The 27,432-nt window shown below is 38.7% G+C and overlaps 1 protein-coding gene across 5 annotated transcripts in view; it reads right to left on the minus strand.

Annotated features, from left to right (window-relative positions):
- LOC106069424 (four-jointed box protein 1-like) overlaps nt 1-27,432 on the minus strand; it is a 158,280-nt gene that overhangs the window by 60,234 nt on the left and 70,614 nt on the right. For all 5 annotated transcript variants that reach the window (XM_056034057.1, XM_013229079.2, XM_013229081.2 and 2 more), the window contains exon 2: nt 27,327-27,383. The gene's annotated coding sequence lies outside the window, so the exon portion shown is untranslated. The remainder of the gene's footprint in view (nt 1-27,326; nt 27,384-27,432) is intronic.

Below are 27,432 nucleotides of genomic sequence, written 5' to 3' on the forward strand. Positions count from 1 at the left end.
TGTCGGGGGCCCGATCCAACGAGCTAAGGATTTAACACAACCCTGACAATCAATATACGATATCATACTAATAATAATAATAATAATAATGCATGTCTTCCAGACCGAATATTACTGAGGAGTGCAGCATTTACCGTGCCACGCAGCCCCGACTGCAACCTACAAACTTTCACATCCTGCGCAGACATTGTCTACCTGTCTGTGCACCACTTGATTGACCTCTTCCAATTTGGTAAAAAGTTCACAAAGATTTATACACTTTATATTTCCTTGTTCAAATTGTTCCTTAGAGCATGGTCTCTAGTTTTTCATTTTTTTTAAATTCGGAAAACAAAATATAGCAGATTTAGTAACAGTATAGTGGACTAAATATAGATTAGTTTTAGTAACTCTTGGGCCAATAATAATGTAGTTTTAGTACGATTACTGGGCCAATAATAAGGCAGCATTTTGATAGTACTAGACCAGTGCCTAGTAAAGATATTATCATTCATCTCCATTGCCTACAGTAGCTCGGATCAACAGTGTAGGTCCAGTGTAGCAAAACATAGTTTGATCCTAGCACACCTTGAAGATGACCGCTGACCTCTTCTCAGTTCTCGCTTCCCGCGGCGTTAAGCCTTTGCCGACATCCCTTTTCAGCCCTCTTCCCCTTCTCCTCAGTGGCCAGTCCGCGCCCGGCTTAGCCTTTGAATGGACCGATTCATAGTTTTTATGGGAAAATGAGAGAGCGCTAGACAGTCCATCATTCATACAAGATGGCCACTCTAATACCAGGGCCAGAGGGGGGTGCAATTGTGCACCGGTCACTCCGAGGAGTAACTTTTTTTTTTATCCGGGGAGAGAATAAGTGACCATCACTTTTTTCTACTCTCTGTGCTGGGATGGTACTATAAATGGAGTATCATAAAGTTTAGGGCGCCATTTATTGATGATTAAAAACAGGTGCAGGAAATATGAATGCTATAGCAGTAAACATATTTGTAATAGTGCGCTTCTCCCCCAATTCCCACATTATTACTGATAAATGCTTAGGGCTTAGTTATTTATAGATGAAAACAGCGAGTCTAAATGTTGACAGAGAACAGAAGAGAGAAATACTTGAATTAAATCCCAAGACAATAACAACAGTAAAGATACAACAAGTTTCCTTACTCATAACAACGTAAAAACAATACCATTTATTTAATTCGATGTTTTTCATTTTCCATAATATTTAAAGACTTTTTTTTAAAGATATTGATATTTGTTGAATTATAATGTCTGAATCAAGCCACTCGAAAATCAACGTTGACTATAATCTGGCGACGTTGAGATGACTACAGTATAACAATGGTAGAGGGTAGCGAATAATTTATAGCTCCTTTTTAATGTACACATCTGGAATATGTGAACTGGGTTTTGTTAAATGTTTCAAATTAAGGAAACAAGATTTTTGTTGTGTTATTTTTGTTGTTTTATTTTTGTTGTGTTATTTTTGTTGTGTTATTTTTGTTGTTTTATTTTTGTTGTTTTATTTTTGTAATGACGAGCAACGACACGCATGACTGACACATGAAATGCGTATGACGTAATGATCTTCTCTTGTGAAGTAACGTCTGCAATCTATAAGATAAGATAAGATATAAATTCCACCACCTTACCCCTTCCCTCCCTCAATCAAAACGTTTGTCTTACAATTTTTGACTTTTTTTTTTCGGCTTATCATCACTGTTGCTTTTCGACCGTTACTACCCCCACCCCTCTACAAACACACACACACACATACAAATACCCGGCTCTACACACACACACACACATACACATACCCCCCTCTACACACACACACGCACACACATACAAATACCCCCTCTACACACACACACGCACACACATACAAATACCCCCCCTCTACACACACACACATATACCCACACACACACACACATACAAATACCCCCCCTCTACACACACACACATATACCCACACACACGCACACACATACAAATACCCCCTCTACACACACACACGCACACACATACAAATACCCCCCCTCTACACACACACACATATACCCACACACACGCACACACATACAGATACCCCCCTCTACACACACACACATATACCCACACACACACACACACCTACAACTAGCCCTCCCACACTACCATTCATGCTTGTTCTTTAAGATTGTCTTTTGAACAATTTCTTTCCCAAGAATGTCACGTGACTTATTGAATAAACGTTTCACAAACCCGGTCAAGTTTTGACCAGTGTCCATCGTCATGTGCTATGCAGCCCAATCCATTTAGGCATGGTCCAGAAACCAATAAAGCGCCTTTCTAGAAATCTCACTTTAAATTAGGGCGATCAGAGTGGACACTGGGGTTTCGGAGATGCCCTGTTGAACTATTTCCATATGGCCGGGTCCAGTCTGTCCCCTGTCAATCAGAAATGACCCCTAGTGACCCTATTGTTCTCAACCCAAACTTGTGAAATCAATTCACTTCTTGAACATCAAGACTGCTGGAAGGGGGAGTGGGGGTGAGGTTCTTTGAAGGAAACTGACTTGGACATTGAGAACTTGTGTGTGACAGTCAGGCCCAAAACTAGAAAATAGTGGCTCAACTGGACTGAGGTCATCATGCTGAAGACACCATACTGTTGTAGTTTGACAAGGAGAAGGCTAACTGTGCAGGGGCGAAGACACCATACTGTTGTATTTTTACAAGGAGAAGGCTAACTGTGCAGGGGCGATGATTAAAAAAAAGTGTTAAATTGTAAATGATAGCCCAAAAACCTGACGCTATCAGCAGAGAAGACAGGAAGCTTTGGGAGAGGGAGACGATTGAAAAAGGGGGGGGGGGGGTAAAGGGAAGCTGCTCAGATTGACAGAGGCGTAACCCCTTTCTTGATTTTTGTTGACATCTAAAGCAAAGAGATTTTGTTATTGTTGAGGAAAGAACTACTTAGATAGACATCGCCTTGTCAGACACACACACAATGGACAGTTTCATATTTCAAGCACTTGAATAACTTCATCATTCAAATATTCCTGGGGATGTTCTCTTGGAGTTGGGGAGAGCCTGGGGGAAAGAGGTCAGCGTGTGACAGTACATTGTGTGTGTGTGTATTTTCTTCCGTTTCCTAAAACGCCCCCACCGCCATCACCCTCCCCCTTTTATTTTAATATATTGACGTACACTTTTACTTAATAGAAAGACAAAAGTGGAAGAAATCTGGATTAGTTGGTTTCGTTTTCAAATAATGATAGAGAAACGTAAACGCTTAATCTCAAAGGCTCAGTTCCCATATTCCCTTTGTTTTCCCAGCTCAGTTTTTCTTGTGAGATAGAAGGTAATACAGCGATGTTAATAATGGTAGCGGTTTTTCTTTTTTTTTTTTTAATCAATAAACAACAAACAGGGCGATTAAAATCTTACCATTTTCTCAGTCAAAATAGGCCTCAGTGTGATAAGTGATCAGTAGACTTGAGAACCTTTATTTCTACTTATAAGATATGTATTATTATTCTGAATAACGCTCCTATTACCTCTTATTTCTAACTTACTTTCAATGTAAGAGACACAAATGCAAGAGCACGGTGATTCTCAGTCGCTTCTGTTTTCTTTCAATGAAAACTTGTTGGGGATTCAATATTTTCACAAAACTTTCCAACTCTCTTCATTCACAAACTGCGCCCTGCGTCATTTAAATACAAGTTTTCTAGACCCTAACCCAAACCACTATATGGTCATTGAAACTAAACAAAGTGACAATGTATTCGAGAATGGAATTGTTTAATAGCGTCATTACCATTTTCATCTGAAAATCAATTAATAAAAACAAGAATACACACGCACGCGCGCACACACATACACACGCCACACAAAACAACGAAAGGCGCAAGTCGTTTAATACCTGTTTAATTGATATTGTTGAAGCCGCGGTCACTTGGTTTTAATTTTCTAAGCTGAAAGTACTGACCATTGAATGGACAGAATTGAACTTAATGCTTTTGTCATTTAGTCTTTCATTTTGTCCACAAATCCAACGGTATTGCCAATTTAAACGTCTCTGGTCCCCACTGACCAAATACTGCCCGCTGCTAGTCTGTCTGACCAGACTAAAACATCAAACTGTTTTCAAAAGGCTAAGCTGACCGCTGTCCGAATGTCTGGTTACTGAAAATCTTCACAAACATTCACTAATCTTTTACTTGACCAGCACGTGAAAATCGTTCTTTTTCCATCAAAACTGTGACTTCTGTTGTCCACTACTGCCCACTACCTTCGTTATGCTTGGCTGGGTCAGAATAAACCCTAAACCCTAAAAATCTATTTAAAAAAAAAAAAAAAAAAGTTACCTGTAGGGAATATTCATGGCTTTGTGGTTAGGGTGAGGGTAAAATGGGGGGGGGGGGAGGAAAGCAGTACAACGCTGTAAAGCTAGAGTAATTAGTGCAACAGGAAACAAGGAACAGAAGTTTTTGTGTGTTGTAAAGGGAGGAGGGGGGGGGGTCAAGTTTTGCGACCGATTCTGTTGCGTGGTCACTGTCAGTGTTTCTCAAAATGTTATTCGTTCTACAAGTTGTCTACAACCAAAATACTCAATGTTTGAACAGCTCCACAAGGTTGACCCTCACTAGATCTAGTGTTGGTATCAACCACTGTCCAGCACACTTGACCACTCTAAATGGCGGACCAACCAAGAAAAACTTACTTATTTCCTGTTCGATGATTTGATGGACGTAAATTGTGAGTTGTTTCACCATGTGTTTTTACTCCTGAATAGGGCTCAAGATATGAACCCACTACACACATTGTGAGGCATTGTACAATCTAAAGCCAGTATCACGTGACTTGTGGGGTACTCTGATCATTGGTGAAACAATTTTAAAATCCTCACGGGTAAACAGGAAATGCTTCACTACAATGAGCCAACTACTTATACAATGAAAGCTCAGCTTGAAAACCATAAACAGGAGGATCATGGGGTCATGGGGGGGAGGGCAATTTTTCAGATCCCTCCCATTTATTTTTCAGAAGAAAAAGTCACGTGAACAATTACAGTGCAAATGCCCAAGTCAAACTAGAGTTTATTTGAAAGAAAATATTCTGCTTGTTACTGCTGGCTACTTGAGGCCTGTCCCAGCCCTCACCCTACAGCAACAAGAACGTTCATCAATTCGTGAAGTCTAGAATGTAATAGTCACGACAAGGTCTTCGCTGGTAGAATGTCAGTTGGACGTCTGGGTACCAAATAAAAGTCGCTTGGAATGTTGTATGCTCGACAAACTGTTTTGGACTTGTGGGTGTTGGTTCAAGTCTCTTGGACTTCTAGGTATCTGATACAAGTCTCTTGGACTTCTAGGTATCTGATACAAGTCTCTTGGACTTCTAGGTATCTGATACAAGTCTCTTGGACTTCTAGGTATCTGATACAAGTCTCTTGGACTTCTAGGTATCTGATACAAGTCGCTTGAATTGTTGAATGCCAGATAAAAAGTCTCTTGGACTTCTAGGTATCTGATACAAGTCGCTTGAATTGTTGAATGCCAGATAAAAAGTCTCTTGGACTTCTAGGTATCTGATACAAGTCGCTTGAATTGTTGAATGCCAGATAAAACGTCTCTTGGACTTCTAGGTATCTGATACAAGTCGCTTGAATTGTTGAATGCCAGATAAAAAGTCTCTTGGACTTCTAGGTATCTGATACAAGTCGCTTGAATTGTTGAATGCCAGATAAAAAGTCTCTTGGACTTCTAGGTATCTGATACAAGTCGCTTGAATTGTTGAATGCCAGATAAAAAGTCTCTTGGACTTCTAGGTATCTGATACAAGTCGCTTGAATTGTTGAATGCCAGATAAAAAGTCTCTTGGACTTCTACGTATCTGATACAAGTCGCTTGAATTGTTGAATGCCAGATAAAAAGTCTCTTGGACTTCTACGTATCTGATACAAGTCGCTTGAATTGTTGAATGCCAGATAAAAAGTCTCTTGGACTTCTAGGTATCTGATACAAGTCGCTTGAATTGTTGAATGCCAGATAAAAAGTCTCTTGGACTTCTAGGTATCTGATACAAGTCGCTTGAATTGTTGAATGCCAGATAAAAAGTCTCTTGGACTTCTACGTATCTGATACAAGTCGCTTGAATTGTTGAATGCCAGATAAAAAGTCTCTTGGACTTCTACGTATCTGATACAAGTCGCTTGAATTGTTGAATGCCAGATAAAAAGTCTCTTGGACTTCTAGGTATCTGATACAAGTCGCTTGAATTGTTGAATGCCAGATAAAATTCTCTTGAAGGACCGAAGGGTTAAACATTTCTCTTAGTTTGTATTTTTTGAAATCCTTGAAGTCTTATTCCGCCTGACCTCTTCTTTATGATGTATTACATTGCTTCTTTTTACCCTCTTCGTTTCTATTTTACTGTTTCTTGTAGGAAGGTCTTTACAAGTCCTGAGGATATTGTGGTATATCCAACCTACCAGTTAATAAGTGAGTTCCTTCTACACATCCTCGCAGGAGAGTATTCTACGTGCACGTCAAAACAGTATCATTTATTTCCCTTCTTATGCCCCCCCCCCCCCCAACATTCTTACTTCTTTGCACCCATTTTGCCGCTCCAAAAAGTCCAAACGTCTGACAGGTTTCAAAAGTGGAGACTGTTGACACCCTGGACGTGTACACTTCCATGAACCAATCATTGGCTTCACTTCATGGTTTCAAATTATCACGTTTTCAATTTACCATAAGGTCAAGGACATGGCTGTACTAATTACAGTAATGGTAATTCCTATGGAACGTAGGTAGATCAAGGGGACGCAAGTAGCCCACTTTGATATCAGTCTTACTAGCCTTTTAACTTCCCTTTCGTTTTCTTTTTTTTTACAGAAAACTTGTACAGTTTTATAAAGTTCCATTTTGAAAGAACAATTTCTCCACCTTGTTTTTTTTCTTTCAGGGGATCGATTCTTTGTTGATAATTACATTTAAACAAAAGAATTGCATGATTTGTTTTCTTTTCTTTACAAATAATACGGAGCTATAAATAAACTTAATAACATACAAACTCAACCATCTCGTCGCATGGTTTGCGGTTCAAGTCTGTCCCGAGTTTGAGCCCTGTCAGGATGTTCTCTGGGATTGAAAGTTAGTTCACTCTCTTTTTTTTTTGTTTGGTTATATTTATTGTTGAATGTGCACTGGGGGAGTAAGAGTGATAAAGAGAGAAACAGATGGAAACTAATTTCTCACCAAGTCAACGGCCGGTACTAGACTATTTGAGTTCAGTGAGTTCTATGCTAGACGAGGTATTTCTCGAGGTTCAAAACTTGTTTAGGAAATTAATGAAGGATCAATGTAGACTTTGTCCATATGTTCTTATCATATTTGTTTTAAAACACAGAAACACACACACACACACACACACAGACAGAGAGAGAGAGAGAGATAGGACAGACTCGTGGATACACGTCATTTAACAGCTATAACAACATCATACAGACAAAACAAAACACTGGTATTGATCTTAATATTTCTAATATTTAAAACAATCTTAGCAATTACAACAATTCAAACAATTACAACAATTCAAGCAATTACAACGATCCAAGCAATCACAACAATTCAAAAAATTACAAAAATTCAAGCTATTACACAAATCTAAGCAATTACAAAAATTCTAACTATTACAACTATTCTCACTGCACCACTCAACATACAGAAGAATGTCATTTCCTCCTCTCTTCAATTCAGTTGATCTTAGCAAGAGTCACAGTCACCAGGTTTAGTTTGCGTATCGTCTGTTTAAACAGCCCCACCACACACACACACCCACCTCCACCCCCACACACACTGACTTCCAGTTGATGTCCAGAAGAAACCAGGATTGCAAGTGTCCAATAGAAAACAGCCAGGGAGAGATATCATTTTAAGTTAGATGAAATTTTGATGTTTTCATTCAATGACACAGAACCAACACACGAAGTCAGTTCAGTCACAAAAGCTACACAGACACACAAAAAACTCAATTAGATTTGTGAGGGAGTGACAATCGTGAAAGGTGGCTGAGGTTAGGATGTAGTGTGAAGGACTAGAGTCAATCACAAGTAAAAAAGCATCTCGCTCCACCACCAGGTGTCATCTAGAACTTTGACCCGAACCTTTTAGTGCAATCCCTGTTATGCGATTGATGTATCTTAGTTACTGATGTATGGATGTATTGATGTATCCTACTGATGTATTGATGTATCCTACTGATGTATTGATGTATCTTACTGATGTGTTGATGTATCCTAGTGGTATAGTGGTATATTGATGCATCTTACTGATGTGGGAATGTATCTTACTGATGTGAGGAAGTATCTTACTGATGTGAGGAAGTATCTTACTGGTGTGAGGAAGTATCTTACTGATGTGAGGAAGTATCTTACTGATGTGAGGAAGTATCTTACTGATGTGAGGAAGTATCTTACTGATGTGAGGAAGTATCTTACTGATGTGAGGAACTATCGTACTGATGTGAGGAAGTATCGTACTGATGTGAGGAAGTATCTTACTGATGTGAGGAAGTATCTTACTGGTGTGAGGAAGTATCTTACTGATGTGAGGAAGTATCTTACTGATGTGAGGAAGTATCTTACTGATGTGAGGAAGTATCTTACTGATGTGAGGAAGTATCTTACTGATGTGAGGAAGTATCTTACTGATGTGAGGAAGTATCTTACTGATGTGAGGAAGTATCTTACTGATGTGAGGAAGTATCTTACTGATGTGAGGAAGTATCTTACTGGTGTGAGGAAGTATCTTACTGATGTGAGGAAGCATCTTACTGATGTATTGATGCATGTTACTAAACTTTGTCAACTCGCTAACGATGTACACCTTGGTTTACATATGACACTGTAAGATGGGAAGGTCTATCACCTAGTTTATGTAATAATCTGTTTCAAAAACACAACTTAAACAAAAATCGGAATAAATAATTACAAAAAGAAAAAAACTAAGATAAAAAAGGAAAAGCGCTATGAAGAAATGTAAGGCGATGTAATGAAACCTAGGAAACATGAGAAAATGATAAATGTAAGATTGGGAGCCAATGTAAAATAAAAAGAGAAAATAAACAATGTCAATGAATGCTCAACTAAGAAACAACTGTTGCCACCTAAATAAAAATAACATCTGTAAACAAAGAGACAGCGGACTCGTAATAAGTTCCTCCGATTTAAGAACTGCACAATATTTATTATATAAATATATATATATATATATATATATATATATATATATATATATATATATATATATATATATATATATATATATATATATTCACATGCTCTTCCTTAACAATACTATTGGTCATTTAGACACGGGATTGACCCAAACAAAATTTGACTATTTATGGTTTCGTCTCCGTTATGAAATCTTCAATTTTTCGTCATTTTATTGTTTAACAATTGGACACACTGGACATCACGTGACAATATTGTTTAGCAATTGGACATACTTGACATCACGTGACAATATTGTTTAGCAATTGGACATACTGGACATCACGTGACAATATTGTTTAACAATCGGACACACTGGACATCACGAGACAATATTGTTTGACAATTGGACATACTGGACATCACGTGACAATATTGCTTAACAATTGGACACACTGGACATCACGTGACTATATTGTTTCGCATTTTCAATCAACTATTTTTTCGCTGGTAATTTTATTTCCTTTTATAATTTCCTTTTTTTTTTTTTTAAATTTCCCTTGTACGTCTTGACCCTGGGGTCATTGGGTCAGTAAGACATACCTGCGATTTAGTCTTGGTACTTTTTGTTAGTTGAATGTCTTCCCCTCCGATGATCCAACACTTCAAGGTGTTGACGTAACAACTTGTCTTACTTACAGGAGTTACTGATCTTGCTAGAAATGCAAAGTATTCTAAAAATGGTTTCGTATTGATTGAAACTCCATGTTTTAAAGTTTTGAAATACTCTGTTTATAACTTGCTGGTGCATTGTCTGCTGTAGTGCACGCAAGTCATCTGTTTAAGTCATCTGTTTAAGTCATATGTTTGTTCGACATTCTGGACAGAATTTCAATTAAAACGCGTGTCAAACTATTTAGAATTTCAATCCTGTATGTTTTGTTTTCATCTTGGAAGTCTTTGGACGTTTACAGGATTTTTGAAAGACGGAGACCACAAGTGGACACATTCTTACCTCCCTTTACAGAGCAGGAGCCAGTCAATGATCACGATGTAGTGAATGTTTTGGAAAGTACATTGAGCTAGACCGACATTGAGAAAGTTTAGTTGCCAATCATTTTTTTTTAAATCTAATCAATGTTATTCTTTTCAGTTGTTACTGTTCGTTAAAAAATATTACGTTCCTGGTGTATCGATTTGTCAAGTCCTATAGGTCGTTTAAAGTTTATAATAGACTTGAAGACGACTCAATCGTTAATGTTCCTGGCCGATGACTTCATAGGTAAAGTCTCTAATTAACAAATCTCAAATGGACTTTCGAAAACAAAAGTTCATCGTCTGATAATGAAAGAAACGAATGACTCTGAAAATGATCTATTATTTGTAGACACAAGAACAACGTGACAAATACTGTGTTGTTTATAAGAAGTCAATACCTTCTTTCTGCAACTTAGAGAGCGATCGTTTTTCTCGTAATAAGAAATGAAACAATGGATCAGCTTTTAAAATTTCAAGTTTCATGTTCAGCTTTTTAAAACTTGATTGAAATGAAATTGTATTGTAGTTCTCAAGCTTGATTTGAATATTTGTACAAGTTCTACTTTGAGGGCTGAAATTGTTTTATTGCTGAATGAGGAATTCTATTTTCTAAGTTTCCCGGCGTACCTTGGAATATAGGTCATCCGATTGAGCTTCCGGTTGTGTCTACAGACATTTTTACTCCATTACTATAGAACAATTAACAAGATGTCGAAACTGAGTGTAATTAATAGTAGGCCTACTAAAGTTAATCCCAACATCTATAAAATAAATGTCACAATATAATTGATAAGTAAATATCTGAATTTGATTCAAGTTTTCAAGCAATTTAAATGTCAAAATTGCTAATGTAAACAATAAATCTTAAAACAGCAACTGATGCAGTTAACACGTTGCTATGTTTCTATTGGGAGCATTGTCTGTGTGTATACTAGTGCTACTGCGATTAACATCTGCGCATTTGATCTAGTTCAAATCTGTGGGTCAGGGGATATTTCAAGCCTGTGGGTCAGGGGATAGTTCAAGAATGTGGGTCAGGGGAGGGGCTCTTGGCTAGAATGTGCACTGTCATTGAGAATCAAAGAAATCTCATCAGAGACACTGCACTTAAACAATGACACTGTACAGGTGATCAACGCGTGTCCCTTACTGAGCCAACATTGTTTGAATACTTGTAGCGCCAGTTCAGTGCTTCTTCATTTTTGTTTCCTACTTCTTCTTTCTCTTTCTCTTTCTTTTTTTTTTTTTTTTTCAGGTCTTTAAAGCTATGTATCTCTTTATTTTTCTGGTCTTTAAAGCTATGTATCTCTTTATTTTTCAGGTCTTTAAAGCTATGTATCTCTTTATTTTTCAGGTCTTTAAAGCTATGTATCTCTTTATTTTTCAGGTCTTTAAAGCTATGTATCTCTTTATTTTTCAGGTCTTTAAAGCTATGTATCTCTTTATTTTTCAGGTCTTTAAAGCTATGTATCTCTTTATTTTTCAGGTCTTTAAAGCTATGTATCTCTTTATTTTTCAGGTCTTTAAAGCTATGTATCTCTTTATTTTTCAGGTCTTTAAAGCTATGTATCTCTTTATTTTTCAGGTCTTTAAAGCTATGTATCTCTTTATTTTTCAGGTCTTTAAAGCTTTGTATCTCTTTATTTTTCAGGTCTTTAAAGCTATGTATCTCTTTATTTTTCAGGTCTTTAAAGCTATGTATCTCTTTATTTTTCAGGTCTTTAAAGCTATGTTCTCTTTATTTTTCAGGTCTTTAAAGCTATGTATCTCTTTATTTTTCAGGAATTTAAAGCTTTGTATCTCTTTATTTTTCAGGTCTTTAAAGCTTTGTATCTCTTTTTTTTTCCAGGTCTTTAAAGCTTTGTATCTCTTTATTTTTCAGGTCTTTAAAGCTATGTATCTCTTTTGTCTTCTTCTTAGACTTTGTCAGTCGCTCTTTTCTTTTTCCATGTTAACCTGTTCCTCCTGTTTTCTTAATGTTAATCACTTCATCTCTACCCTCCTTCCACTTTCTCATCGTCAATCTTTTAATCTTTTGTCTCTTTGTCGTCCCCCCACTCTCTAACTTTCTCTCCTCCCTCACTCTTTCCCTCTCTCTTTCTCTCCCTTACTCTTTCTATCTCCCCAACATTTTCAATTCTATACCCCCCCACCCCCTGCTGCTGCTAACAGTTTCTTGTAAACCTCTAGACTGCACTGACTTGTCATTTCTCTCTTTCTTTCTTTGACTCCCCAAAACGTGGCCAGTGTGGAGCAGTTTGGAGCTGACGTATTATTTTGTCATGTCACTGACATTAAAGAAACATAATGCCAATGTCAGTGTTATGCATTGTTATGCTTCAATCAGACCTACCCATCCAGAGCCACCTCTCCTACCTTTTCCCCCCGACACTGCCAGCCAGTGAAATGACAAACTGGTTGATTATTTCTCGTTTACACCCGACGACAAGGTGCACGCACCTCCACTTCCACACAGCTCTATATCCCCCCCCCCCTTGCCACGGGGACTAGATGGGTGAGGTAAAATATCCTGTTTGGTGTTAGTGACACTAGTGACCTCAAGTTACTATTGTCTGAGTGACAGAAGCTGCTGACCACAACTGACCACATCTGTCTGTCTGTCTCTGTCTCTGTCTCTCCTTCACATACATACGTCTCTTTCTTTTCTTTACTCTCAGTCAATCAGTCACTCTATCTCTCCATTCTCTCGCGGTCACTCTATCTTTCCATTCTCTCACGGTCACTCTATCTCTCCATTCTCTCGCGGTCACTCTATCTCTCCATTCTCTCACGGTCACTCTATCTCTCCATTCTCTCGCGGTCACTCTATCTCTCCATTCTCTTACGGTCACTCTATCTCTCCATTCTCTCACGGTCACTCTATCTCTCCATTCTCTCACGGTCACTCTATCTCTCCATTCTCTCACGGTCACTCTATCTCTCCATTCTCTCACGGTCACTCTATCTCTCCATTCTCTCGCGGTCACTCTATCTCTCCATTCTCTCGCGGTCACTCTATCTCTCCATTCTCTCACGGTCACTCTATCTCTCCATTCTCTCGCGGTCACTCTATCTCTCCATTCTCTCACGGTCACTCTATCTCTCCATTCTCTCGCGGTCACTCTATCTCTCCATTCTCTCGCGGTCACTCTATCTATCCATTCTCTCGCGGTCACTCTATCTCTCCATTCTCTCGCGGTCACTCTATCTCTCCATTCTCTCACGGTCACTCTATCTCTCCATTCTCTGGTCACTCTATCTCTCCATTTTCTCGCGGTCACTCTATCTCTCCATTCTCTCACGGTCACTCTATCTCTCCATTCTCTCACGGTCACTTTATCTCTCCATTCTCTCACGGTCACTCTATCTCTCCATTCTCTCACGGTCACTCTATCTCTCCATTCTCTCACGGTCACTCTATCTCTCCATTCTCTCGCGGTCACTCTATCTCTCCATTCTCTCGCGGTCACTCTATCTCTCCATTCTCTCACGGTCACTCTATCTCTCCATTCTCTCGCGGTCACTCTATCTCTCCATTCTCTCGCGGTCACTCTATCTCTCCATTCTCTCGCGGTCACTCTATCTCTCCATTCTCTCGCGGTCACTCTATCTCTCCATTCTCTCGCGGTCACTCTATCTCTCCATTCTCTCGCGGTCACTCTATCTCTCCATTCTCTCGCGGTCACTCTATGTCTCCATTCTCTCGCGGTCACTCTATCTCTCCATTCTCTCGCGGTCACTCTATCTCTCCATTCTCTGGTCACTCTATCTCTCCATTCTCTCGCGGTCACTCTATGTCTCCATTCTCTCACGGTCACTCTATCTCTCCATTCTCTCGCGGTCACTCTATCTCTCCATTCTCTCGCGGTCACTCTATCTCACATTTTGTTTTGTCTTACACTTTTTATCCCTCTTCCTGTTCTGTCACATCTTTTTTCCCTCAAGCACACCTCACATTCCTCTTTTTTCCCTTTCATACTCTGTAAACTAAAAATCTATCGCAGCCACCACCCCATCTCTGTTTCTCTATCACCCACTCAATCACTCACACACACACCCAGGGCCGCTGCTACCTATTGTGCAATGTGCACGCAGGCGGCCGAATGTAAGGGGCGGCCAAATCATTATTCTAAGATTTTTTTAATTTTTTTTTTTTAGATTTTTGGTTTAATAATAACAAAAAATTACTTAAATATTTTGTTTAAATATTAATGATTTCAGTATCCTTTAAAAAAGTGGAAGATATTCGTACAATAAGAAGTTATTTTGGAAACTTTAAAAAAAAAAAAGCGCGCGAGGGATTCCCGAGGGTTTTTCCATAGGCGCCGACTCTCACCTGGCATTGAATTTTCGTGGGTTGTTTGTAATATTTGTTTTGAGTCGAATAGCCCGCCATGTAAGTAGATCTAGTAAATAGAAAGTCAATTTTAAAACATTTATCTAAATAATATTGAATGACATGTATAAAAATTAAAATATCTTAAGTAGGAGACGTCGTTTTATCTTCTAATAAGAACCGTGTTAAATATAGACAGCTTTTTGCGAGGGGCGTATGCAACTATATGGGTCAAAACTTTTGAAGAAAACATTTTAAAGGTCTCCGCTAGTGTGATTCTTCTGGGTTTTATGGTCTTAGAATGATCGAATTTCTTCTGTCTATTGCACTTCTTTATAGTGACGACTTTGGTGTGGAAAAAAAACAAACCTCCGCGACAGAGACTTCTTACTTAACAGGAAGAATATATTTAAGAAGATCGAGTCCATTACAGACGTCCGTGCGCAATATGTAGGCCTACCTAGAATGTCCCTCGCATAATACTTTTGGCCAGGGCTGCCTTTTTATAATTAGACTTAATATGGCCCTCGACTTTTTAAAATTAGGATTAATAGTGCGTTCGAAAAGCAAACACATCAATATTAATTAGCTTTTTTTTTTCATTCTCTCTTCTTACTAAGAGAAAAAGGCCAGAATACGCTTAGCGACGAGTCCCACCCGGAATCAAACCCCTTTGCGGACTTGAGCGAAAACCTGCCGCATTTTCAATTCTATCTCCGGGAAGAAACTTTTACAACGCTAAAAATTTATGTACGCAACACTATTTCGGAATAAAACAACTGTCCATAGAAACTGAATCATTTTAGTGAAATTTCATTACCTAAATTTGGATTCTATACATAGTGTTAAAAAAATAAATGAAACCTAAAATTTGTGTTATAATTAAGACTAAGTTTCTTTTCTTTTTCATTACATTCTTTAAAAAAAATGCAAAGTTAAAATTGAAAAAAACAACATCTTAGAGGGCATGGGAATACGACAACAATGCAAATATGTAAGGAAAAAGGAATGGTACAAAAATGAATTTAAATCAAAGAGCGCTTTAGGTACAGTGTCCAGCTTAGTCTTAATGATTTTTTTTTTCTAAAAAATGGGGGGGGGGGCGGTATGTTTTAATTTCGCACGCAGGCGGACACAACCTTCGCGTCGGCCCTGCACACACCATACCTGTTTCTCTGTCACTTACTCATTCACGGAGGCACTCTTAGATGCCCGTAAATGAAGTATACATACCCCACTCAATCTACACAATTTGTCTCCGTACAGTGCAGAATGAGAAAACACGTATTCTGGAAGTTGAAAAATTGGCGAAACATGTCCTTGTAGATTGTGTCCACTAAATACTGACTACGTAACGGTACTACAAAAGCTGCATAGAGGCTCGAACAAGGAACTGCCTTCAAAACACACCCCTAAAAGACAAACTATATGGAGAACTGCTTAGTCTGGACAACACTGCACATCTCAGATCTAGAACTGCTAAGTCTGGACAACACTGCACATCTCAGATCTAGAACTGCTAAGTCTGGACAACACTACACATCTCAGATCTAGAACTGCTAAGTCTGGACAACACTGCACATCTCAGATCTAGAACTGCTAAGTCTTGACAACACTGCACATCTCAGATCTAGAACTGCTTAGTCTGGACAACACTGCACATCTCAGATCTAGAACTGCTTAGTCTGGACAACACTGCACATCTCAGATCTAGAACTGCTTAGTCTGGACAACACTGCACATCTCAGATCTAGAACTGCTTAGTCTGGACAACACTGCACATCTCAGATCTAAAACTTATTATCTAAGCCTTGAACATAATGAGAAAAACAAGAAATAAGTTGTTGTTTTTTTCATAAATAAATTGACAAACTAGAAATCGTTAGCAATTCAACGCAAAGAAAATCTTCAATTCGCTTGATATTTTGATATAGTATCAATTGTATCTTTACATATTAGAAATAACCATCAAAGCACTCTTTCTTTTTTTTTTCCCTTGTGTATACCAGGTGTGATTAGGATTCTCCTAAATCTAGGTAGATAGCTGAGAGTCGCATTAGCTTTTAGGTCATTCAATTCTAAGACTGGACTTTCTTAACAATCTCTTTATAACTTGAAACCTTCAGGAAAACAAAAAGTTTAACCAGCATGTTTAGCTGGTATCGATCTAACATTAACTTGAGGGTAGGAGTTCTAATCCTAGAAGTGAATGGATTAGTTCGATATCTAGAACTCATTGAAAGAATAAGGAGACAAGACGTATCAATGACGTAGTCATAACTTGAAGAAATTCGTGTGCGATTTATGTGCGTGTGGGGTGTGGTGTTATAGTTAAAAAGTAAGTAAGTTTCAAGAGATCTAAAGCACAAGCAAAAAGTATGGCCTTCAGAATAAATGGCAGGTATTTCATACTGACCAAATGACCTTAGAGTCTAAAACTTTTTTTTCTTTTAGTTTGAAATGAAAGGTTTTATTTTTATGCACTTTATTTATTATTGTGCACGGAATGACACGAACATTGAGATGACATAATCGAACGTAATCTCATTTTAAACATATAAGTTGATTGTACAAGACATGAAATCACTATATGATCTCACTACCCAGAGCAAAAGAATTTCAAAATAAAAGTATTCGTCATTCCCCTCTGGTCTCCTGGCAGCTTGTGTCAATAGCAAATACCTTAAACCTCCCAGAAAAGTAAAAACCTCATAGTGCTTGACATAGCAAGTCACTAGGGTCAACATTGGCCTCCCCCCAAACTGAGTCATCCCGACAAGTCTTGGCTATACTTGCTTCTTTGTGTGCTAAGAAAACTCTCGAAAAAATAACTCCTCGCTTTTATCGCTTCGTAACGAAACAGAGATTTTCAAACAAAATATTTGAATTCTGATTGGCGGAGATGAAAAACAAGTCGTGTAGAGAGTATCTGTGAGATTAAGCAACTGCTCATGTATTGCTTTTTTAGAATCGATAGTCAGATTTAAGTTACATAATTTCTAGGTATAGGGAAACCAAAATGGTACAGATTGATGACCCGGTACAGGCAAGTAATTAGAAATACATCAAAGTATATTGTCCTAAGTTCTAGCTCCTTAAAGTGCCCATGTTATTTTAGGTTATACAAGATGACAAATAATTGTTTGTCTAATTATGTAGTTTTACAAATAAAATTTTTAAATAAAGAAAAGAATGTCACATGGCAACCAAAATAGAAAAAAACAAAGTTTGAAAGAAAGACTAAAAAAAAGAGCGTAGAGATAGAGGGGAGATGAGAGAGGAAGATAACCTTCTAGAATATTACAACATTAATTCTGATGTTCATCAAAGTGTGATTGGATTGGGGAATGAACAGCGGTAGGGGAAACGATTTGTTCTCTTCGTACAAGTACGCCACTAAACTAAACATAAACAAAAGTTTCAATGGACCCACGTGACCAAACCTTAAGTAGCAGCGTGTGAAGTGAAAACTTAGTCAAAGTTTTTGTCATGGTCCCACCACGTTTAGAAACCTGACCAATAGAGGGGCTAAATTACTGATCCCATGCAAGAGCAGATTTTTTGTTTATTGTAAAAATCTACCTAAGCCTTTAATGTGGTTACAATTTCTAACTCTGTATGTTCAAAAGCAAACAAAAACTTGTTCATACGAAGGTCATGTTATAAATTAGTTATACCAATAAGTTCTGGTCTGTGTAAAAAAAAGTTAAATAAAAGCTAGAACTATCCAAATTGAAATTCAAAAAGTTTCCAAAGACAAGTGTTTATTACAAAGGACAAAACCCTTGGCCGTTCAGAAATTATTGAAGACAATCTCTAGCAGACCTTGTCTCTCTTTATTCCTCTCCTCTTCTATCACTCCTTCTTACTCTCCCTCTCTCTCTCTCTCTCTCTCTCTCTCTCTCTTATACTACATTTTGTTCTCTCTCCCTCTCTCTTTCTCTCTCTGCCTCTTTCCATCTCTCTGTCTTCTACTTGGCACTGAGCTCATCCAGATGCAGATCTAATCCTGGAGTGCATTCACTTCCTAAACTCTATTTTACGCATTGCTGAAGATAATAACTCGACAACCTGGTACTGCTACCACAAACACACACTAGCAGAAGAGTTAAGTTTTAGACAAGCTAACACTTCAACAATGAACTCTCTGACCATTGGGCTCATCTTGACAATATCATAATAGGACGCCACCTAGGCGCCTTCTTGACAAAGTTGGTGCAATAATGACAAAAGAAAGAAGTTTCCCACATGCATTAACACATGTATACAAATACCAAAGTTATTAATAGTTTTTAAAGCGCTTGGCTTCCGAACCGAGGGGTCTCGGGTTTGAATTCCGGTGAGGACAGGAATTTTGAATTTTCGGATATTTAGGGCGCTCCACCCGATTCAAACGGGGAGAAGTACAAATAGAAATGAAAAAAAGTGGTTTGAGGGCGCTGGGACAAAACTCAAAAAGTCAGAGGAGTCTAGGAACTCTTGAGGCGCCCTGACCGCATTTCACCTCAACACCATGTTTCGCAGTATCTTGCCAAACGGATGATGACCTGGCAGGCATGTTATGGGTTTTCCTATAAGAAATGTTGATTTGAGCTGTGCCGATGAATGAACTTATTGACGACCATTTGGATGACGTACTTTCAGCCTGAACGAGTCACTAATGTTTAAAACATTTAAGCGTTAAAAATCTCTTTTAATACAACCGGCTTTACAGGCCTGGTAACGTGGCGCGCACACTGACACACAGATTGTAAGCTTATTTAGAAACCATATTTGAAGATTGCAAGTACAAAGAACTCGAGCAATTCTTTCCAGTTACACAATAGAACATAACAATAACAAGAAAAAAACATCTGACCCAGAGCTGGTCTTTCTTCGGAGATGGTGGCGCGACAGGGCGAACCACGGGGTACCAGTCTTCTTAACCACCCTTTCAGCCCCTTCAAACCTATTCCCTACACCAAAAGATCACTTCAGATAAAATTGTAACAGGATCCGTTTGGTAATAAACTTGTCTAACAGTGGATCACAGTTACCGCCCACATACTGGGACTGGGGAGTGAGGACGGTATCGATATTTATACGATATCCTCGAATACATACTAACGAAAGAGTTTCATGCTTATTTATGAAGTATCGATACCGTGAAATAAAGCTACGCTATTAAATAACAATATTCTTATTTTCGTAACTTACGAACGATACGGTCGAAATCGCAAGCTAATGGCCACTTGTATTTGTCTATTTGCCCGGCTCCTCACTCTACGCGTCACAATTAAATACAAAAATAACAATTATCACCTCGATATAAATCAATGCAATAAAAAAATATATCGTGTGGCCAATAGTCAAACTATTTTATTGTTTTCAATATTTAGTATTGTACTTGAATGGAATAAAAGTGGAAGAAAATTGAAAGAACGATATAATCTCCTAAACGATTACTGCGGACACGAAGCTTGCAATGCATCACGAGTCACAGAGACAGAAGTCACCAAAACGAGGCTTAACTTTACGACTAGGATGAATATTAAACGACCGTTCTTGTACATTTCTCTTGTGTGATGTTTATGGCTGCTTGCTTTAGCTGGTTAGGTTGGCGAATAGGGTGGGTTGGCGTTGGGTGGTCAAGGCAGTGTGAGGTCCACAAATCCCTTTACATTTGACTATCAGTTCACTTTTGTAAAAGAGAGTTACAAAAGGGGGGAGGAGGAGGAGGAGGGGGTTCGAATTGAAACATGTATTTCTGAAGTTGACTTGATTGTCGGTTTTACTTTGAACTAATTGCTTCAGCCATACGCTTAGGATTTTCAGCAAGAAACTTCCGCCACTCTCCGTCCACTGCAAGCTTTTCAGAGAGAGGGTTCTGTTTAAACATGTATTCTGTCCAGCGGAGACGTCTCTATAGATTATTGAAAGAGACAGACAGACAGAGAAAGAAAGAGAGAAGAGAGAGTGACCAAAAAAAGAGAATAGGAATACCTCGTGAGACAGGAAGAAAGAAAAGAGAATCAGAGAGAATGAGTGTAAGAATTTATTTTAATTGAATAATTTTGTAGATTTAGATTTTAAAAAACTGTTTAATTAATAACATAAACATCAGAAGACTTAAAAAAAAAATCCCATGTCGCATAAAAGTATTGCTGTTTGCTATATATAGCTCCTCCTTTGTGGTCGAAGATGAGCACATTTCTAATTTGCTATGGACTCGAAGAGGGCTGTAAAGTCCAATCCTCGCTTTAAAAAGCCGGCCGCATACGTGGCATGGGTGTGTTAGGTCAGTTTCAGATAGGCCTGCTTCTTCTCTTAGCTTTTTGTAGGTTCGGTGCTCTTTCGCCCAGGCCACTCTTCTTGTTTCATATCTTGAGACACCGAGACTTACAGCTTCACGCCATGAGGAGAGATCGAGAGCTAGTGCTTCCCAGCCGTGAATGTCGATATCACATTCCTTGAAGGAGCACTTGAGAATGTCTTTGTAGCGCTTGTATTGACCTCCCTAGGAGCCCTTTCTTGCACACAACTTCGCGTACAGAAGTCGTTTGGGATAGGCGTTTGTCTGGCATGTGGACTACATGTCCTGCCCATCGAAGTTGGGACCTTTTTACTGTCGCATTGATACTGTACATGTTGGACAGCTTTAAGATTTCTGTGTCTGGTATGTGGTCGGACCAAAGCATCTTATGGATACTCCTTATAGAGCGTAGGTGGAAGGAGTTTAGCTTTTTGGTGTGACGGGAATATAGGGTCCAGGACTCTGATACATATAGGAGTGACGGGAGAACTACAGCACTGTAGAATTTCACTTTTGTAGATATGCTGAGTCCTATCCGTTGCCACACTTGTTCTTGAAGTCTGCCAAAAGCAGCACTGGCACGAGAAACACAGAAGTCAACCTCGTCATCTTTGGCGTTAGTTGAAATGGTGCTTCCCAGATAGACACATTTTTTGACGTTTGCTAATTTCTGACCATCTATGAGAATGTCTGGTACTGTGACAGATTTATTTGGAGGTTAGTGCAGCACTTCTGTCTTTTTTACATTTATGGCGAGGCCAAAATTTTTGCAGGCATTAGCGAAGAGGGACAGGCTCTTTTGAAGGTCTTCTTCGTTTGCGGCATTAAGGGCACAGTCATCTGCGAATAGCAGGTCTCTGATGCAGTCGTAGTTTACCTTGGTCCTTGCCTTGAGTCTCTGAGCATTAAATAAACTTCCATCGGTGCGATATCGTATATCAACTCTAATGCTTTCTCTGCGAAAGGCATCTTTCAGCATGGCGGTGAACATTATGCTGAAAAGCGTTGGAGCCAGCACACAGCCCTGCTTCACGCCATTTGAGACAGGAAAAGGCTTGGAGTAGCCTCCGTTGTCTTGGACTCTTGCTTGCATGTCATCATGGAATTGACGCACCATTGTTATGAACTGATCCGAACAGCCGAATTAGGACATGATTTGCCAAAGGCCTTCACGACTGACATTATCAAAAGCTTTAGTCAAATCTATGAATGCAGTACTGAGATTTGAATTTTGCTCTTTACATTTCTCTTGGAGTTGGCAGACTGCAAAGATCATGTCACCCTCGCCTCTACTCTGCCCGAAGACGCATTGACTCTCCGGAAGTAGGCCAGTTTCTAGGTGGTGTTGTAGTCTGTTTAATAGCACCCTGGCCAGAATCTTGCCAGCATTGCATAGAAGGGATATGCCACGATGGTTATCGCATAACTGCATATCTCCCTTTCTCTTGTAGAGGTGAATAATGGAGGCGTCTTTGAACTCTTGTGGTAGTTTATTTTTTCCCCACATTATCTGGTAGATTTCTGTAGTATTTGCTATAGCGCAAGTAATGTCACTGTCCAACTAATGTCACTGTCCAAGTAATGTACTGTGCAAGTAAAAACCAAATGCCCAAGTAATGTCGCTGTCCACGTAATGTCGCTGTCCAAGTAGTACTGTCATGGTTGAAGTAATGTGTTTAAACATTTGAACTTCATATTGATTTAGTTTCTAAGTTTTTCTCCTCTCTGATAATCTCTGACTCATTACCAAAACATTTCTCGAGCGTCACTTGACAAGGGGGGGGGGGGTAAAGGAAAATTCCTGAGACCATAACTGGATTTTTGGACCGATGGGTAGTACTGTAGTACAACACTTGAATAAATACATTAAACACATCAGTACACTAGACACATTAGTACACTAAACACATTAGTACACTAAACACATTAGTACACTAAACACATTAGTACACTAAACACATTAGTACACTAAACACATTAGTACACTAAACACATTGGTTTTAGTAAAGTTTTCATCCCAGACTAGCGACAGCTACAGTTTTCTTCTGAGAGTGTATCATAGTGACCAGCACAAAGACCAACTGACCTTAAAGCATAACGATTTAAAGATTGAATAGATTTACCAATGTACTCCATTCGCCCCTACCCCAATACTAGGACATGATGATTGTTAGCCAAGCGATCTACCATTTATACCTGGGGTGGGCAAATTACGGACTGCGGGCCACATGCGGCCCGCCGGAGTGTTTTATGCGGCCCTTGGACACCTTCAGAAATTAAGTGTGCTCACAGATTATACATATAAAAATGCAAATATATTTTTAAAAATAATTTTAAATATCTAAATAAATTATTGAAATGCCTGTTTCTTATCACTTATGAAGAGGCTTAAGAAGAGGCTTAAGAAACATTGTCTCTACATGTCATTCTAAAAAGTTTAAAGTAAATGAAGATTATTCTTATTGGCAATATTTCGAAACATTCATTGGAAAGACACAAACTCAGGCCGGTATTTATTTCAATGCTATGAAGAACTGTGTTGAAAGTGTTGGTTTTCATTGAGCCAATGTAGCCACTGATCAGAAGCCCGTGGCTTTGACTGAGAAAAACAGGTTTTTAATACATTAAAGAACAATATCCCAATCATAAGCTCTAAACGGGAAAGTTTGTGCAAAGTTACATTGATTATCAAACTTATTATTGACCCAATTATCTCAGTATTCAAACTAATAAGAAGTAAGAGTCTTAACCATGAAGTACTTGAAGATTGGGAAACAAAACATTCCGAGAATCGGTACCACAGTAAGAAGAATATGAAATTACAAGGAAGAAATCGTTATGTCCCTTGAAGAACATTGAATGTGACTTTGCTACTAATATTTCTAAATGAAAAGTGAAAGACAGACTTCATGTGTTTCATTGCAGATATTACAATGGGCGGTTTGCACATGAAATGTATGTTCATTTTAAATCTTTTCAAACAAAGTGTTCCCATTTCTCCAGACAAGCGGAAACAGATTTTGTCATTTTGCTTTGATGAAAGATGAAAATATGTCTAGTGAAATGTTTGAAAAGTTCAAGACTTTTTTGGATTCCTTGATTCTGGAATTAGAAAGCAAACTTTAAGACGTCAAGAACTACTAGTTTTCAATACCCTCAGTTCACCATTTAGTGCAAAAGCTGATTTACTTCCAAATAAATTATGACCTGAAAGAGAACCTCCGGGAGTATTTTTGGGTGCCAGAAGCTGTATTTCCACAATTTAAAAAAACTTTGCTGCTAAACTTTCACATTGTTTGGGTCTACATTCATCTGTGAACAGTGTTTGTTTTTTTAAATAAACAAGTGTAAGAACAGGTTGGTGTACTGACTGACTGTAAATTGACAGTAGTCGCAAGTATAACAGCTAGTAAGCTAGTGGTGAAATGTTGTAATGTAAAAAGACAATAACAAAATTTAAAATCTAAATTCGCTAAATTCGTTTCAGAAATTACTAAATCTTTAATTCCTCAATGGAAAGTGTATAAAAATGAAATGTAAATGTACAATACAGTATAACATGTGAATTAAAACACATTATACACTAGCTGTTAGCAAGCGTATTTTTTTACAGTTGTAAGTACATATTATATATAAATAAATATGTGCTCCCCCCCCCATTCCCACAACTTTTAAAAGCCGCCCTCGATAGAAAAAGGTTACCCACCGATGATTTATACCATAAGTTCCACAATTCAAAGGTAGGTTGGGAATTAGGAATAAATATTTATTTATTTTTAGGAGGTTCTATTGGCGAATGAATAAAGAAATAATTAGTTCAGGTGTCTGTTTTGTTTTTGTTTTTTTTTTTGTTCCAAGGAAGTGTTGCTACACTATGTCATTTAGAAAGTAGTCGATACATTTGTTGTCTTCTGTAGCACTGGACAATCCAATGTCTAAACGCTTATGTGTGTTACTTTAACTATTGTTCATTCTTTAGTTGGCAAGAGAGACCTTCTACTACAACGTACTCTTCATCGCGAACTCCTCACTATCAGTTCATTGTTGGTATATGCGTGTACAAGACTATTTCCTGACTGCCTCTGCCTGCCTCTGCACTAAACACTTCACACTTAGCGACAGAAGAAAAAAAAGGAAGAAAAAAGACAGCGGTGTCGCATCAAGTCGCCGGCACAACATTGCGGGTCATATTCCAGTTCTATCTAAATATTAATTTGGTTGTGCAAACAGCCCTGTTCAAACCCCGTCATCGCCCCACCCACACGTACGCTCCTTTGTCCCCTTATTAGCTGTACGGGTGCAGGTGAAAAGGAGACTGTTGATGGCCCCCTAGGGAGGCGTGATTTCACATAGGTTAACTAACTCAAGGGATTCATCCAGTGAGCACCCCCACCCAGCCATGATTCTTACTCGCTATTTCCTCTCCCCCCCCCCTCCCTATACGTCTATTTTATTTTATTTCTTTTTTCTTTTTTTTTACATTCTTCAGTATCTGCTTTGCCTATTGAAGTCACATAACGAAAGTGAACATTTTTGTGGAAGTTGCCTCATCCAGTCGGTGGTTGACATAATAGGAAACATTAGAAAGTCAAGGTAAACTTTGAGGTAAACATTGGAGTAGAGTGTACGGGGAAGAGTTCAAGAGATAAAACTGTCAATAGATCGCAGTCTCTGTTTGGTTTCAAGATTTACTCTTTTTTTTTATATGTAATCTTTAGTAGGACATTCTTTCTTTCACTCTCTTTTACTTTCTTTCCTTCTTTTTTCTTTCCTTCTTTTTTCTTTCCTTCTTTTTTCATTACTTCTTTTTTCTCTTCCTTTAGTTTTTTCCCGTCATTTTTTTTTGTCTCTTTTGTTTTCTTTCTATCAATCTCTACTGTTTCACAATTTACTTTGTACTTTCTGGTTTCTCTCTCGCAATATCTGTCTTTGCAGATCTCTCCCGTTCCTTCTATCTATTCTCTAGCGTCACAAAACTCGATAGCGTCAGACAACTTGATAGCGTCACACAAAATTGATAGCGTCACACATCTCGATAGCGTCACAAAACTTGATAGCGTCATACAACTTGATAGCGTCACACAACTTGATAGCGTCACACAACTTGATAGCGTCACACAACTTGATAGCGTCACACAACTTGATAGCGTCACACAACTTGATAGCGTCACACAACTTGATAGCGTCACACAACTCAATAGCGTCACACAAATTGATAGCGTCACAAAACTTGATGGCGTCACACAACTCGATAGCGTCAGACAACTTCATAGCGTCACACAACTTCATAGCGTCACACAACTCGATAGCGTCACACAACTCGATAGCGTCAGACAACTTGATAGCGTCACACAACTTGATAGCGTCACACAACTCGATAGCGTCACACAACTTGATAGCGTCACACAACTTGATAGCGTCACACAACTCGATAGCGTCAGACAACTTGATAGCGTCAGACAACTTGATAGCGTCACACAACTTGATAGCGTCACACAACTTGATAGCGTCACACAACTTGATAGCGTCACACAACTCGATAGCGTGAGACAACTTGATAGCGTCACACAACTTGATAGCGTCACACAACTCGATAGCGTCAGACAACTTGATAGCGTCAGACAACTTGATAGCGTCACACAACTTGATAGCGTCACACAACTTGATAGCGTCACACAACTCGATAGCGTGAGACAACTTGATAGCGTCACACAACTTGATAGCGTCACACAACTCGATAGCGTCAGACAACTTGATAGCGTCACACAACTCGATAGCGTCACACAACTTGATAGCGTCAGACAACTTGATAGCGTCACACAACTTGATAGCGTCACACAACTCGATAGCGTCACAAAACTTGATAGCGTCAACAGAACTCGATAGCGCCACACAAGTTGATAGCGTCACACAACTTGATAGCGTCACACAACTTGATAGCATCACACAACTCGATAGCGTCACACAACTCGATAGCGTCACACAACTTGTTAGCATCCCATATATAACACTAAATAACCAATATCTAACGTCCTTGTAAAAAGTTGTTTTTTTAAAGTAGAAAGTGCTGTGTACCAATGAACTACAAATGTGATGATAAACTGTCATATATGTCTATTGTCTATAGTATTTTGAGTAGTATTCTCGGACCAAAATAGTAGATAGAGTTAGACAGGAAATGCGACCTGTTTAGAGGCGCTAAAATGAGTGACAATGGAGACGCTTAGAGTAGAAGACTCGACGACCATTTCCCCTGTAAATAAACGTTTGAAATGTTGAGTTATCAAGTTCTGTAAGGAGCGTCTCAAAAGTCGATCAGCTGTGCGGACTCGCATGTGTGTTCTAAGTCTTGATTGGAGCAAAATAAAACGTAGCGATAGACTCAAAGCAATAGTCATACAGTAGAGTGAGGTACATACACTCAAAGCAATAGTCATACAGTAGAGTGAGGTACTCACCTTAGCGTGTAAGTTTTTATCAGCAAATCTTGGACAAAACTTCTATGCTATAATTTCCTTTAACAAAAGAAAAAAAATGGAAATATTAGAGCAATAGTTGAAATAC

The sequence above is a fragment of the Biomphalaria glabrata genome, chromosome 6 (assembly GCF_947242115.1).
Source record: "Biomphalaria glabrata chromosome 6, xgBioGlab47.1, whole genome shotgun sequence".
Lineage (NCBI taxonomy): Eukaryota > Metazoa > Mollusca > Gastropoda > Planorbidae > Biomphalaria > Biomphalaria glabrata.